This window comes from Furipterus horrens, unplaced genomic scaffold (assembly GCF_987537825.1).
Source record: "Furipterus horrens unplaced genomic scaffold, mFurHor1.1.pri manual_scaffold_6, whole genome shotgun sequence".
Taxonomy (NCBI): domain Eukaryota; kingdom Metazoa; phylum Chordata; class Mammalia; order Chiroptera; family Furipteridae; genus Furipterus; species Furipterus horrens.
Window position 1 is genome coordinate 127,880,122 of NW_028327176.1, and position 7,976 is coordinate 127,888,097.

The following is a 7,976-nucleotide window of genomic DNA, read 5'->3' on the forward strand; positions in this document are numbered from 1 at the left end:
TGTTGGACTTCCGTGTAGTTTTATTTTCTGGAATTTCTAGTTATCCTTTGTTTTGAAGTAGTTGTATTCCTGTATAGTTGTAGAGGGAGACCTAGCGTGTCCGTCTAAGCCTCCATCTTGGCCGGAAGTCTCTACTTATGTTCTTAAACATATTCTACACTCTTAAACCTACGTAACTTTAACATACGTATACAGTACCACAAAATCCCGCGATATAGTGAAAAATACACGATAAATAATTAAATATATTTTTAAAATTCCATGATACAGTGAGGTCGCAATAAGTGAACCGCGATATAGAGACGGACTACTGTGTACCAATGCCAAATAAGCATATGAAAAAAATCCACATCAAATATCATTAGTAAAATGAACATTAAACAAGATACCACTATGCACCTATTAGAATAGGCAAAATCTAGAACACTGCCAACACCAAATACTGGTGAGGATGTGAAGCAACATGAACTTTTACTCATTGCTAGTGCAGATGCAAAATGATAAAGTCGCTTTGGAAGACAGTATCTTACAAACTAAAAACATTCTTACCATATAATCCAGCAATTATGTTGCTTAGCATTTACCCAAAGGAGTTGAAAACCTATGTCCACCTAAAACCCTGCACACAGATGTTTATAGCAACTTTATTTGTAATTGTCAAAACTTGGAAGCAACAAAGATGAATAAATTAACTGTGGTATATCCAAACAATGCAATATTATTCAGCACTAAAAAGAAATGATCTATCAAGACATGAAAAAACATGGAGGAACCTTAAATACATATAAATAAGTGAAATAAGACAATTTGAAAAGGCTACAAACTATATGATTCCAACTATACGACATTCTGGAAAAGGAAAAGCTATAGAGCAAGTGAGAATATTTGAGGTTCTCAGGGATTGGGGTAGTGTAGGAAGGGTTTAATAGGCAGAGCATAGCGACTCTTTAGGACAATGAAACTACTTTATATGACACTGTAATGGTAGACACATGTCTACCATATACATGTCATTATATATTTTTCCAAACCCATAGAATGTACAACACCAAGAGTGAATCCTAACGTAATTTATGGACTTTGGGTGATTATGATGTGTCAACATAGCTTCATCCACTGTAACAAATGTACCACTCTACCAGGGGGAGTTGATAATGGGGGAGGCTATGCATGTGTGGGGATATGAGAAATCTCTATACCCTCTGCTCAATGTTGCTACAAATCTAAAACTATTCTAAAAAATAAAGTCTATTTAAAATTTTTTTAAATTAATAGCAAAAAAAAAATGTAGGTCAAGGTGTCCACTTTACTTTCAAGTATTCTATGGGGCATTAAACACATCTAATATGCCTTTTGTCTCTTTTAACAGTGATGAAAAAAAAAATATCCTCTGCAGTCTGGGGTAGATTTCCCCTCAAGGTCAGAGAGCTTTGTTGCAGGCACACTTTTAAACCAATTACTTGGGAAAGTGAGTAACCCCACTATAATTGGCTTAGAGCAATCAAAAATTATCTCCTTGATTGGAAAAGAACTCAGCCATTCTTAAAGTGGGGGGGTGAACAAATATCATGTTTCTATTTTCAAAGAAGGGGCATGGCTGTTGATCAAACTTACAATGCCAACCACTTTTCAACTTTCTGTCCTTGTTGAATCTTCCTCTGTAATCAGCCTACATTGTTTGAAAAAAAAAGTTACTGTAGGAACAAACTTCAGCCAATAAATCAATAGATAAACATACAGAAAAATGAAAAATATGATGATTCATTAAGGGTACTGCTCATCTGTCTCATAAGAAACCCTTCTCTATCCCACATTTCAAAAGAATTTATCAATTTTACCTTTAAGAGCATCATTATCATAAAAATCCCTAAACTATGCCAAATTAATAAATTTAAAATTCAAATCCTTTTCTGTTGGTTTGCATTTGCTTATCTGATACAGAGAATAACACTTAAGATTTTTTGAGTGACATCTGGTTAATTAAATGTCTATTTCCTCCTTCCTGTTAAGGAGATCATAACACAGAAACACAACATTGAGAGAATAATTAAAGTGCACCCAAAGAGCAGGACTAACTTTGTAATTCACTGTAATTAAAAATGAAACAAGAGCAATATGTTGAGAGAATTGCCTGTCTTTATCATGACACCTGTCTGTACATTCAAAATTTTATTCTGGGAGTCTCCATTTTGCTTCTCTCCATTTTTGGGTGTAACTGAAAATTCCACTTTCTACAGACCTCTCTTCGGCAAACATTTCTACATTCACCCTTCAGGAAACTCACCTCTTAAAAGACCAAATGATATCTTCTATTTGCCTCTACACAAGAATCAATGGCCCTATGTGTCACCAGTAAGGAGCAGTAATGGGGGTCAGCCAGGAGGGGGTACACAACAAACTGCTGTTGGTAGGGGAGGGCAGTGATCCTAGGTCTTGGAACCCTTCAGACAGCTATGAACAAGGCTGGAGGTGACAGCCTAAAAATGACCTCTTAAGAGAGAATACACTCATAGGAATGGTTAACATAATACTCCCCACATGTTAATAATCACATATACTTTGTGTTTTCTGTTTCTAAGGGAAGAAATTAACCCTCTTAATTTTTCCAAATAGCCTAAAGACCAAATATTAAAGAAAATATACTGTAAATGTGTCCCCAAAACATTGTTTTCCTTAGAAAAAGGGAAGAGTAGTTTAAAAGGGTTAAAGGGATCTCACACCTTCATTCCCAATCAGAGGCTGTTATACCTCTTCCAGAGTGGCAGTGTAGATCCACAGCTCAACACACTATATTTGAGTCTTGATTTCACCATTTTCTAAATATGTGTCACTAGCCACATCATTTACCCTTAGAATCATTTTCTGCATAATGATAATTATGCTAATTGGTCCTACCTGTTTCTTGTAAGAATTAAATAAGAGAATATATGCTAAACGCCTGTCTCCTAGTAATGGCATCTATTATGGCTCAAATGTGTCTGTCCCAAATTCACATGTTGAACTTCCAACCAACAATACCTCAGAATGTAACCATATTTGAAGAGAAATTTTAAAGAGGGAATTATGATTAAATGAGGTAATACATACAAGTGGACTCTAATCCAGTAATAATGCTCTTATAATAAGAGGGAGAGATACCAGGGATGCACATGCACAGAGAAAAGGCCACCTGAGGACACAGCAAAAAGACAGCCATTTATAAGCCAAGGAGAGAGGAGCCAGGAGAAACCAATCCTGCCAACACTTTAATCTTGGACCTTAACCTTCAAAACTGTAAGAAAATAAACTGTTGTTTAAACCACTCAGTCTGTGGTCTTTTTATTATAGCAGCCCTATCAAACCAATACACATAGTCTAGAAAAAAATCTCAGATCCCACCTTTGATCACAAACACACACACGAAAAAAGTCACCAACATTATTTTCTTTATATTAATATCCCAAATAATGAAAAGAAACCCTCAGAGTCATAAGAGTCATCAACATTTGTGTCACTTTTGTTTTGTGGTCTCTCTTGTAAGTAATTAGCATTGGCCTGGAAATAAGATGGGCTCTAATCTAATTCCTTCAACAAACCCCCAGGTTTATGGGTTAGCACATAACTTCTCTGGACCAGAGTTTCCTGAGAAAATTGGATGAGCTAACCCAGATTATAAAACTTTGAGCATCTATGTTATGTCATTCACTGATAAAATGGCAATTTACAGATATCTTTGACAGAAAAGAGAGTATTACAACATCCTCAACTCAAATACATTTGTTTCTTCCCATTAATGTTTAAACTTCACATCTTTAAATTCTGTTTATTCTTTAAAATTAATGTCGTATTTACTACCTCCATGAAGGTTTTCCCATTTGTACCAACTCAGGGCTCTACTGTCTTCCTTTAAACTCCCATGGCACATTGCTTTCATTTCTCTAGCATCAAGTCTGACTTAGTGTCATAGTTTCTTTTGTACTGACTCTCCCTCACTCCCAAAACTACTTGTTGAACTGCTTCTATTTTTTGTGTAGTTATTGCTCCCTGAAAGCAAGACATGGTTTTACTCATGATATATCCTTCAGCGCCCAGCACAGCACCCTCCACCCTGTTTACATGCAATCATTAATGGTTGGATTAAACTGCATTAAATTAAAAGTTTTCTTTAATGAATATATGTCCTACAATAAGTATTCATTGTATTGTTAATAAGTTTCTATGTCATAAAATGGCATTTTACCCTAAAGCTAAAACTATAACAGTACAACAGGCACTGGGGTTTAGAGATGTAATATGTGAATAGGTAAAATATTAATAAAACATCTAAAAGGAATGTTTCCTTCTAGAATTTCCAAGAAAATATTTTTTTAAATATTATATTCCTTCTGTTGGGTAATTCCATTTGAAATAATGTTTGTGCAAGTGTTTTGTAAAAGGTAAATTATGTAAACTTCATGTTTTGGAAGTATTCAGTATTGAAAAATATAGAATATAATTTTCTTGACTTATATGCATAAAACACAGATTTCACTGAGGATAAAGAGATAAAATCTATTTTTGTACTTACCCATTTTAACAGATTTATGGTACAACAATAGCAACATTTGTTAACTTTTTTAACAAAGATGAACCATACCTTGTAAAAGATTCAGTTTTTAGTATCTGGAAAGGGTGCTTCAGTATTTTTATTTTTGTAATGTGTTTGTGATTCCCAAGATGATGACTAGAAGACCAGTAATAACAGACAATCACTCAGCTTGAGAATTGCACTAACTCAAACAAGTACACGAGTTTCATCTTGGTTATCCATACTTCTGTAGCCAATGAAAGCTGCTTATTTCATAAATCCTCCATATAAAGGAATGGAATGGGTTTCAATACTGTATCACATGTTTCAAGGATATACCACAACAAAATAACCTTTTTAAATTTCCCTATATGATCTCCTAGCTCCTTCCTTCAATTCACTTCATTTATTCTATTTGATTTAACCCAGCTCAGGTAGTTTCCTTATCAAAGCTTCTCGGCAGTGATGTTCGAGTTTCTAAGTGACCTCCCCCTTAAATATTCTAATATGACAAAAACTAGGCAGTAGAAGTGTCCCAGAAGAAATCAGTGTTGTCTACCTAAGCAGGGGGACACAGAGAGAACTGGAGATACCGCCAAGACCCCTTTTGAAAGTTAGTGTTGCTGTTCGTAATTTCCCAACATAATTTTACCAAACTAGGAATAGCTAGCTATTGACTAACTACAGCAATAGGCAATAAGCCACATCTTTCTGAAAGTTCTTTCTCATACCACCTTAGTCTGACCTCACACACCACACTGTATCAACACTTTATATTGATTTTGAACTTTAGAGGTATTTTTTTTATCTTTTTCAATGGGTTTCCAGTGTTTGTTAATATTAGTCCTCCATTCTGCCTCTAGCATAGTTACAGCACCCAGAGCAAAGTTCACACTGAAAAACATGAACAACTCTTCCAAAGCACAGGGCTCTCCCAGAAGTACAGTCATTATTTTAGTTGCCTCCATCTAATGATACAGGAAATTTTTATAATGTTTGCATTAGCATTTTTCAAAAAAACCTTGAAATTCATTTCACTCCAGAAAGACATTAAGCTGGTTCTTCTGCATTCAGATAACTACTAATACAATTGTTCAGTATATCCCAAACTCATATAATCTCATTTTATAATTTAATTCCCTAAGTATCACTCACCTTGATATCACCTTTTTGTTACTCCCAAAGGGTAAAATTTCATTTGTGCAACTGTACAAAATATACTTGTATAAAAAAATCTTTTTACAACGAAGTAATGAGTATAGCTAAAGCTTCCCAAGCGGTTTCTATTGTATACAAAAACAAAATTTGTATTCCTGATATGTTAAATGACTAAACTCTACATTTACCAGTTCAACCACGTGCATTCATAACTCCTCTAGACCTGATACACCTAATTAGCACTGACAGTACCTCAGGTATCCACAGATGTGTTATCTGCTAATGCATAATTATCTATTTCAATGAATTAAGAAAAATGCTGAGAAATTTATTTTTCAGTGGGCCAAATGTGTTTTGCTGCCTTTTTTTTAGAAAAAACTAAAAGTTTAAAAAGGGTTTTTCTACTTTAAAATAGCCCTAATAGCTCTTGTGAACCCATAATAAAGAGAGAAGATAGTGATAAAATAATCTTATACTGAGACTAAATAAATGAGTAAATGGATGTTGGCTGGTGGGATCTAGATTTCTCACTGTTAGGAAGTTACGGATAAGCAAGATAGAAGCCAGAAGGAACCATGTGGTACTGAATTAGTCAGAAACATCATTACAAACCCATGCCTCCCTTAAAATAGATACAGATGGATATACATATAGAAATAACTTTGTATAAGTGTGAATATATAGGTTAATATATATAGAGATATATATTTCCTAGCTCAACCCATTGAGTGGGCCTGGAAACAATCACATCTCAGGAGCAACAAATACATCTGATACCCAGATCTTGGCTTCTAATGCCATTCTCCAATAAAAGAACCCAGGCTCCTTGGAGAAATGGCTGATTCTAAGACTTGGGAAGGGCATATACAAGATAAGTCTAGAGGATTTTGCAGTGCCAGAAAGTAAGGAAATGCTCAATAAGCAAAATAATGGGGGTATGTCAAAGCGATATATGAGCCAACCTGAAAGCATTCCCAAAGGCCAAAAATAAAATAATCTGAGCAAAAAAATAAAGTCATAGTATATTATAACCCAAAGCATAAGATTCATATCCATGAGCCCATACTTATATAAATGAATTATTCAATAAATAGAGAGAAGAGACAAATCTGCAATGCAGAAGAAATCCAAATAATTTATGTAGATACTGCCCCCTCAAAGAAGTGAATTTTAACTCCTTACAACTTGAATGTGACTGCACTTACTGATTGCTTTCAAGTATGCAAAGGATGGGGGTAAATTTAAAGTGGAGAAACTTGTGAAATACTATGTTGACCAGGTGATCAAATATAACATCATCATGAGAAGGGCACTTCACCTCTGAGGTATTATTTCCAAAATCTTGTAAGTCCAGACTGATTAGAAGAGAACATAGATAAACCCAAACTGAGGAACTTCTACACAATCTCCAACCAGTACTCCTCCAAATTGTCAAAGTCATCAAAACAAGGAAAACATGAGAAACTGTCACAACTAGGAAAAGCCTAACGAGACATGATAACTAAATGTTAATGTGTTTTTCTGTGGCAATGGGATCCTGGAACAGAAAAATAAATATTAGGGAAAAACTAGTTAAATCCAAATAAAGTGGGGAGTTTAGTTCAGTGAAATGTAGCAATATCGACTCCTTAGTTGTGACAAATACACCAGAGTAATGTGGGATGTGAGCAACAGGGGAAGCTTGGTGATAAGTACATGGTAACTCTACTATTTTGGCAAGTTTTCTATAAATCTAAAACTATTCTAAAAGAAAAGTTCTCTTAATTTTTTTGAAATGTGAAAGCAAGTTTCAGTCTGTTTCCTAAAATAAGAAGCTCTGAATTAAAAATGTTTTTGTTCTGGGAAAACCAATACAAAAGACCTTTTAGTTCTGAAATATAAAGCCAGTGAGCATCTTTTGTTCTTAAGGAAGACGGAAAGGGCAGATACTTCAGGAGAAGCTGAGCAGTCTGTTTAGTAGGATAAAGGGCCTATATAGTAAATTTGGTGGATTTATGACTATGCAGACTTTGTTTTTCACATTAGGAAAAAAAATGAATGAACGGCTTAAATTATTGGGTGCTCAGAGTGGCCATGAGAAGTTGAGCCAAAGAGGACCTCAGGAAGGACATGCAAGCAATACTTATAGGTCACCTGCAAGAGACTAAGCCATGATAGATTTAAGTAGTTAGTGCAGGGTGTGGTCATTGTGGGAAATCAGTACACACTTTTAGAATACTTAACTTATTCCCACCTGCATAATTGGGAAGAGGGACAGCTCCTGTTTTTCATT